Here is a 9,494-nt window from a genome sequence, read left to right as displayed (position 1 = left end):
TACCTTCCGGGGACATGATTTCAATGGGCCTGGAAGCTGTTCGTGTTGCTGCCGTTGCTACTTGAGGCCACGCGGTGTTGTCATCGAGGGCTTTAAAGTTCCTGCGCTTTGCTCGAAGCTGGTTTTTGTTCTGTCGCCTCTCAGTGATTTCGTTTTCGTTTTGCTTTGTATTCCCAGAGAGAAGTGATTCTCGTCGCCCTTCCCCATTTTATTTTGCACACTGGGCCCAGAGTGACCTTTGAAAACACAAATCGGAACAATATCTGTCCTTTGCGGCCGCGTGCCAAGTCTTTATGTGTCTTTTCTCGTTTAATCCTGAACAGTACCACCTGTGCTCGATATTATTTCCCCTGCCCCCCCCCGCCCCCCCACCCCGTGCTTTATTTTCTAAAACCGGGTTTAGAAGCTCTGAGTTTGTGTCTTGTCCAAGGCCACGCAGCTAGTAGGGTGGAGGGGCTGGGATTTAAATTCAGATCTGACCGCAAACTGGCGTTCTTCACTGATGCCTCCTTGTGTCGTAAGGCTGGTCCTCCTCCCAGAGTGATGGGACAGTCCTTTTGAAGGGTGTCCTTGTTTGCCCCCATTTCGTCCACTGCCCCACACACTCACCCACACCCTTTGTCCCCTCTCCTGGAAGGTTCGGCTCCGCTCCTGCAACCCCACTTCCTGCCTGGGTAACTCCTCATCTTTCAGGCCTGAGCGTAGACAATAGTGAGCGATGTCTCCCTCCTATGTGCTCTTCCGGCTTCCTGTTTTTCCCTCCCTTTGATCCCCTCGCCCACCGTGGTGTCAGTGGATGTTGTCTAGGCCACTAATAGTGCCACTTAGCACCACTGACATCTTTGGTCGTGGGGGACTGTCCTGTGCATTGTCGGATGTTAGCATTCCTGGCCTCTTCCCCCTAGATGCCAGTAGCACCCCCGGCACTACGACGTCCAGAAAATGTCTTCAGACTCTGCCAAACATCCCCTGGGGGGCAAACTCGTGCCCCGTTGAGAACCGTGGCTCTAGAGAGCCCTCCAAGAGGAGGAAACGTGGCTTTTAGGTTCACTGCTCTATACTAAGGTCCTGGTTCGGTGCCCGGCACATAGAGGGTGCTTTGCTACATATTTGTTGAAGGAAGGAAGAAGTGTGGTTAGCCAGCTCAACGTGCATATCTTGGGAACCAGGGAATGGCACCTTAACAGAGTGCTTCCGAATTTTGTGTTCTTCGATCTTCCTAATCCTTCCTAATCCTTTCAGCCGTGCGGGAATGAAGCTCAGTGCCCTTGTTACAAAGGCAAAAAAAAAAAAAAAAAAAAAAATTGGGTGGAGCGGGGAGGGGATGATCCCTCTGTCTTGAGCCAGCCTGAGTGAAGATCACTTTTTAAAATTCAAAGTGTAGGGGCACCTGGGTGGCTCAATCAGTTAAGCGTCTGACTCTGGATTCTGGACTCTGGATTTTGGCTCAGGTCATGATCTCCCAGTTTGTGAGTTCAAGCCCCGCATCGGGCTCTGCACTAACAGTGCAGAGCCTACTTGAGATTCTCTCTCTTTCTCTTCCTCTGCCCCTCCCCTGCTCTCTCTCACGCTCTCTCTCTCTCTCTCTCTCAAAATAAACAAAAAAATTCAAAGATAGGTCACCCAGACTCATGTTGACTGCCTCACAGCTTGGAACAGTAATACCCTGGGGCCCTCCCCACCCTGACAGGGAACTTCCTTTGCCCCAAGCCTGTCTTTCTCCACCACAGTTTAGGTTCCAGGCTCCCAGAGGCCAGGCCAACTCCCTGACCTTTAACACTCTCTCTCCATCTGTTGGGTTTCTTCTGACCTCGGAAGTTCATTTCTCATCCGAGCATCTTTTGATTTCACCCATCTGTGGGCGTGTTGTTACTCAGAGACCCCGAGACCACTTCTAGGAGCTCATAGCCCTCTGATCTCTGAGCCACATCACCTCTGCCCTCGGATGAGACCCGACCAAAGAAGTTTGTCTGTCAGGAGAGTATATAGTTTCCTGTGGCTGCTGTAACAAATTAACACAAACTTAGTGGCTTCCAACGACAGCTCTCCCAGCGCTGGAGGCTGGAAGTCCGGAACCCAGCTGTTGGCCGGGCATGTTCCCGTCGGAGATTCTGGAGACTCTCCCGGCAGCTGCCTACAGTCCTGGGTGTCGCTGGGCTCGTAGCCAAATCAGTCAACTCTCTGCCTCCATCTTCACACCGCTACCTCCTGTGTGTCTGTCTGGAAACTTCCTGTGCCTCTCCCCTTGAGGATGCACGTGATGGATCTAGGGCCCTCCTGGATCATCCTGGCTGAGCCACTTCCTTCTAGATCCTTCACTTAATCACACCTTGTGCCAGATAAAACAATACAGGTTCTAGGATTTGGACACGGCCTGTTTCTGGGGGGGGCGGGGCGGAGGGCAGCATTCAGCCCCCTACGGAGGCATTTGCTGATTCTGGGAGACTACAGAGTCTTAGCACGGAAGCCTCCAGAATGGGCAGTGGTACTGCTAACGGGTGGTGGTTTGGGACAGATCCGTGTAGAAAGTGGTTTTCCGTTTTCGGTAATGGGAGGTTTCGTTGTTTGTTCCGATGATGTGGATGTGTGGAGGGTCAGGTAGGTGCCTTTCATCCGGATCTAGGATGTGAAGAGAGGACAGACCAAGGAGCAGTGCAGAGAACCTGAGCTTGGAGACTCTTAGCACCGGACTCCCGCCCTGTGTGTCCTTGGGCAGTTCCTCCAGCTCACAGGTGGCGACAACAGAACTCCTTCTGACAGATTCTTGTGAGGCCGTAATTCAGCACCTGGAGTGGGAAACCATGGTGTTTGTTGTTGTTATCAAAGTACAAGGCCAGTCAGAGCTATTTTTTCCCCCCATTATTTCTCTTCAGGATTCTGTGAGTCCTGCCCTCCACACCCAGGTTGGAGAGTGGGACACTTTGATGTGGAAGACTCATCTCGGGTTGAGGGCCCCCGGGACGCTGTGACTCACCGACAGTTCGCCATCTCGCCCGAAACTCGATGGCTCCATAAAAGTGGCTTCTTCTCTTTGGGAGGCCACAGCACTAGCTGGAGTGCTTTCTGTGGTATGGAAATGTGTTTTTAATTAAAGCCCTTTGGAAAGAAACGAGGGAATAGCTGAGGAATCTCTTGTGAATGGTGGCTCGAGCAAATACCAGAAGCCCGGGCTGGGAATCGCTGAAAAACAGGGCACAGATTTGACTTTCTCAAGAATCCCCATCTGTGGTTGGCGTCTTCATCTTCCATTTCAGATGCGGCCCAGCGTTCCCAGGCGTGGGGCGGCGGCAGAGGCCCGGTGTGGGTCGGATGGGCGGCACCGGCCGATTCCGACTCTGGAGTTTGGGGATTTTTTTTTAAGGTGGCATTTCGTGAGTGCCCTTAGTTGAGCTGTAAGCCCGTTGATTCACTGGTTCATTCAACGACTAATCCTCGAGCACCTGTTTGCACCAGATGCTGTTCTGGGCTTGGTTTTTCCCTCTGAGCCGAGTTCTGCACCCTCTTACGGGACAAAGGCCACCAACATCCCCAAGGCCTGGACAAGCTGCTCATCTGGAAAGTGGCTTTATACAAGGATGAGGGCAAGAGGGTGTGCTAGAAACTCCACCTGTGTTTTTCATTTAACCCCCGTGGGATAGAAACCGCTCTTCTGTTCATTTGACAAGGGTAGAGAGTGAGGCCTACGGAGGTTAAGTGGTTTCCTGAAGGCCGTGGATCTGGGAAATGGTGAGCCTAGGATTGGAACCCCGGCAGCCTACCCCAGGAGCTAGCATCGCTGAATACGATGCGATACCGCTCCTCACAAAGGCACAGACCGTCTGAGTCGCTGGAGAGAGACAGAGGGTGGAGTTCATCTCGTTCATGGACCTTGTGAAAGGCTTTCGCTGGGAGGCAACATGTGTTTTCTCTCCCTGTCTTTGCAGGAGTTTTTTTGTTTTTTGTTTTTCCTCGGTCTGGTTTCTGTGCAGGTAATAACAATAAAGACAGTCGATAATTACATGGATTGAGCTATTTTGGACTCAATGGCAAAATATGTAGGTTCCTAGAACTGGAAGAAAATTAGAAGTGTACGTATTACAATGTCGGATATACATATTATATCTGTTTCTGGGCTTGTGGGTTGCAACCCCTTGTGATAGGTTAGGAAATCAATTTAGTGGATCGAGGCCAACATCTTAAAGACATAAAATGAAACTGAATTAAAAAAAAAGCCCAGAAGTCGGGGCACCCGGGTGGCTCAGTCCGTTGGGCGACCGACGTTGGCTCAGGTCATGATCTCGCTGTCAGTGAGTTCAAGCCTCGTGTCAGGCTCTGCGCTGACAGTTCAGAGCCCGCAGCCTGCTTCGGATTCAGTGTCTCCCTCTGTCTCTGCCCCCCCCCCCCCCACGTGTGCTCTGTCTCTCACTCTCAAAAATAAACATTAAAAACAAAGCAGAAGCTTTGCCCCTTCTTATCTCTCAGCTTAAATGAAATCTATATTAGTCAGATTAGGCTACACTGTGCTGTAATAACAAACCAACCTTAAAATATCAGTAGCTTTATACAGTAAGGGTTTACTTCTCAGCCGTCTCAGAGACGTCCCCTGGTCCCGTGGAAGAGGGAGGAAAAGCAAGATCACCAGGACGTTTTCTAGACACGTAAGTGATGACCATCACTTCTACCTGTATTCCATGGAAGAGAATTCAGTTGTGAGGTCAACCTAAGTCCAAAGGAGGCTGGGAAATGTCGAGAAGCACACAGGTGTGAATGAGCGCCCTCCTTCCTTCCTGTCCCTTGTTTTCTTTATCAGAGCACCCCTCTCTTGCCCTCCTAACACTTCCTTGCACATGTCACACACACAGCTGTGAAGTTATTTGCTTTTTTATCTGTTTTTTTTATCAGTTATTTATCTGTTTTTCTGCAAATGGTCATTCTTCCTTTCTCTCTGGACCAGGGATTGTCAAATTATAGCCGGCAGGCTAAACCAGGCCTGGGACCCGTTTCTGTAGAGCCGTGAGGGGCAATTTGACATTTGTTCAACAGTTGCAAAAGAAGGAGAAGAATTACGTTAACAGAGATGGCTTGTGGCCTGTAAACCCCCAACTACTTACTATTTGGCTTTCACAGAAAAAGTCTGCCAACTCCTGCTCTAGGAGTTAAGCTTCTGGAAGGTAGGGATGGTGTCTCTTTGCTTCCTCCTCTGTCCACAGAGCTCAGAGCAGAGTCTGATACCTGGTAAGTGCTCAGTAAATATTGTTAATGAGTAAATGACACTTTTTTTTTTAAGGGTGTCATTTGATGAGCGTACGTTTTTCATGTCCGTGAAGTCTACTTTATCAAAATCTTTTATTTTATGGTTAGTGTGTTTAAATCCGACTTAAATATTGTATCACTCCAAACTTACGAGCACAGTCTCCTCTCTTGTAGAGGCGTTATTGTTTTACCTTTCACATTGAGGTCCTATGATCCGCCTAGAATTGATTTTGGTGTATGTATGATATGAGGTGGGGGTCAGAGTGTTTTTTTTCCTAATCCTTTTTAATTTTTAATTTTTATGTTTAAGTAATCTCCACACCCAACATGGTGCTCGAACTTACAACCCCAGGATCAAGAGTCTCTCGCTCTACCTTCTGAGTCAGCCAACTGCCCCAGAGTTATTTTTCTGTAAACATGCATCTGGTTGACCTCGCATAATCCATATGGCAGTATGATTACGGATCTGTTTCTTGACACGATGCCACCAATCTTTTCTGCCTGGGTGCCAATACCACATGTTTTAATTACTGTGTCTTCATAATAAGTCTTACTATCTGATGAGATCAGATCAGTTTTGTTCCCCATCAACATTATCATGACTTCCTGGCCCTTTGTATTTCCATATACATTTTAGCATTGGCTTGTGAATTTCCATACACGCACACACAAACACACAACCTGCTGCATTTTTTATTATGATCGCGATGAATCTGTTGTAATAATTGGGGGAGAGCTGACATCTTCACAATATTGGGTCCTCTCATCCATGAATGGCCTATCCGTTTACTTGTGTATTTCTTAATTTCCATCAGCAAGATTGTATAAATTCGCCAGATCTGCCATGACAAAATACCACGGATGGGATGGTTTAAACAGCAGAAGTTAATTTTCTCACAGTTCTGGGGGCTAGAAGTCTAAGATCAAGTCGTTGGCAGGTTTGGTTTCTTCCAAAACCTTTCTCCTTGGCTTGCCAATGGCTGCCTTCTTGCTGAGTCCTAACATGGTCTTTTTTTCTGTGTGTGTCTGTATCCATTTCTCCTTTTTTAATGTTTATTTATTTTTGAGAGAGAGAGAGAGAGAGAGAGAACCTATGCACGAATGTGGGGGGGGGGTTGGGGGGAGGTCAGAGAGAGAGTGGGAGACAGAGAATCCCAAGCAGGCTCCAAGCTGTCAGCGTCGAGCCCGCACGGGGCTCAAACTCATGAACCCGTGAGATCATTTCCTGAGCCAAATCGGATGCTTAATCAACTGAGCCACTCAAGCACCTCCAGTTCTTTTCTGATAAGAACACCACACCCATGGGCTTAAGACCCACCCACATGACCTCCTTTTACTTTGTTTACCTATTTGGGGGTGGGGATGGAGGTAGATGCATTTCACCCATAACGAATGTCTTATACTTCTATGGAAAGAGGTTTTGCATGTCTTGAATTAAATTTGCTCCTAGATATTTCATGTTTTTTGCAATTACCGTAACTATTTTTAAATTTCTGTGTCCTCACTGATTGTTGCTAGTGTGTAGAATTCTATTTGACTTTTGTATATTGACCTTTTCCTCCAACAGCCTTGCTAAATTCACACGTAAATTCTAGCAGATTAGCTCTAGCTTCTTTTGGATTTTTCTACTCCCACCATTATTTTATCTGCAAATACCGTCCATTTTATTTTTTCCTTCCTGATCCGTATACTCTCCTCCTTGCTTTTTTTTTTTTTTCTTTATTGTGCTGGCAAGAGCCTCCAATAGAAAGTTGAATAAGAGGGCTGGTATCAGGCGTCCTTGTCTTTCTTCTGAACTCAAGGAAACACATTCACTATTTTACCATTAAGCATAGTATCAGCTGTTTTTGTAGATTCCTGTTTTGTAGATCAAATTAAGAAAATCCTTGTCTAGTCTTAATTTTTTGAGAGCGTTTCTTATGAACTCATTTCAAGGCTGAAAAGACGGGCCACGGTTAGATTATACTTGTAGCACATTTATCTGACAAAGGACTAATACCCCAGAACTAAAAGAAACATTCCTAAACATCACAAGAGAAGGAAGCTTAATGAATTGAAAGTGGGCAAAAACAAAGCAAAAGAAAGCAAAACAAAACGAAACCAAACAGGACTAGGTAATTGACAAAAAAAGATATCCAAATAGTCTATGTTTAACTTTGGTAGAAGACCGTAGCAGTTTCATTCCTAATGGCCAAGAACTGGATACAGCCTAATTGTCAATAGTAGAATGAAGAAACTGTGATTTTCATACCATGGAAGGGTCGTTCTCATGCAATGCCGTCAACTCCTCTGGATTTTTCTCAGAGACGGTATATTCTCCGTTGCACTGAAATAGTGAAGATAACACAGGATGGGTGAGGGGGACAAAGGGCCTCTCGGTTGTGTGTCTTGCATGGAACAGGTAATAAAAGACTGTAGCTATGATTACCGTATATGGTCTACAGCATGGAGCCTGAGGAGGGAGTCACCATGGCTAAAAGTCCTGAAACAAGCCTTTTGAAAAAAATGTTAGTGCCCCCTATTCACTTGATTTATGGGATTATGAAGAATTCAGGTGAAGCAATGCTAACTTCCTCTGGATTCTAAAGGTAGCAGTGATGGCTGCTACTTCCAATGAACCCTGCGCTGCCTACCCCCTCCCCCAGATTCCTGTTAGCTTTATGAGATCAAGTATGGAAGGGAGTTGACAGTGAAAAGAGTGGATGGAGTGGGGCTTCTGGAATGGCCTCTAAGGATAAATGATACCAAAACCCGATTAAAATCCTGTTAACAACTGTTCAGAGAATACCCTCCTAGAAACCACTCTGGTATCTATACGTGCTTTCCAGGGCGCAAGAATTGACCAGGGGGGTGGGGGTGTAAGTAGGAAATCGTGGGCATGTTAGTGACATTAGAGGCTACTTTTGGTGTCAGCCAAAGGTAGTGGAAGGGTTTCTTGTTTAGCCCCATCCTCCCTGGGGCATCCCAACTCCCAAGAGGAAGGCGTGCAAACAGGTAAGTTCTATCCTTCTGGGTAGGAACTCCAGGAGGGCTTGACAGGCAATAGAGTCAGACCGTTTCGTCTCTAAGAGTTGGAAGAAGGACCGGACCAAAGAAAGTGAAGACAAGGGGCCCCAAGAGCGTCTTCCTACCTGAAGCCACACAGCTGGGTGCTGGCAGAGGCTGGGCTAGATGCCATGATTCCTCCCAATCTAGACCAAGATCTTTCTAGTGACTGCCTGCTGCCTGAATTCTCTGCTTTGGCTTTGATGTGGGGAATTTTCATTCTGCGGCCAGCTCCGAGGTTTGTTCCCAACCTTGGGTCCGTGTCTGGGTTTGTGACTCCACGGTGACAGAGGACCAGATCCGGGCTCTCCAGCTGTATGTGGGCACCTCCAGCTTGCCAGGCACCAGACTAGGCTCCCTGGCGTCTAGGAGCGCATGTGCTATTTGTTCTGCCCCCAAAATGCTATGACGGAAGCTATCCCCTGTCCGTTTTCACGGGAAGGAGCTAAGTGACACATGTAGCATCGGTCAGCTGAAAAGTGGCTCAAATGCGACCTACGACTACAGAGCCAATTCTCTTCAGTCAACCTGTGAAGAAGAGTCTTCAGGAGGAACTGAGCCCTGACATTTCTTTGAGGTTGGGGAAAAGTTGTTAGGACTAGGCTGGACTGACACATCTGCCCACCTGTTCCGTGGGGACCCTTGTGTCCCGTGGCTGCCAGCCCCTGGGGTTAGGGGGGTGCGTGGCAAGCGGGCACCAAGGGACTCTGTCACCGGGGCTGAGGGGGCCTGGATGCTTCTTCTTCCTTGGGTCCAGGAGCTGTGACCTCACCTGGTACCGCAGCTGTGGTGAGCGGTGGTGTGGGATCACAGCCCCAGCCAGGCCTAGAGGCGGCCCCCAGATGTTCAGCCCCGGAGGCCAGGTGGGTGGAGGATAGAGGTCTGTAACTGCCGGGGCCTGGCATTGGGGGGCTCCTGAGTGCAGCTCGCTGAGGTGATGCTGGGTAAGTCTCACTCCTCGCGCCTCAAGGCCCAGTCGGGTCTCTGAGGAGGAGGGCTCTGGACTTGGGAGGAGCCTGCCTGGCCTCTGCAGCCGGGCCTCCGTTCTCAGAAAGGGGCTGGGCCCACCCTGCCGCATCCTCCCACCCCGCCCTCCCCCACGGCCCCCTCCACTTTATATAATGGCACATTATACAACATCGCAAAGCAGGTGGTATTTTTAAAGACAGCAAGTGAGCATTTTTTTGGCCTAAATTTGGGAATGAAACAGATGGATT

The sequence above is a fragment of the Lynx canadensis genome, chromosome D2, assembly GCF_007474595.2.
Source record: "Lynx canadensis isolate LIC74 chromosome D2, mLynCan4.pri.v2, whole genome shotgun sequence".
In the NCBI taxonomy this organism is placed as follows: Eukaryota; Metazoa; Chordata; class Mammalia; order Carnivora; family Felidae; genus Lynx; species Lynx canadensis.
This window is presented reverse-complemented; position numbering follows the sequence as displayed.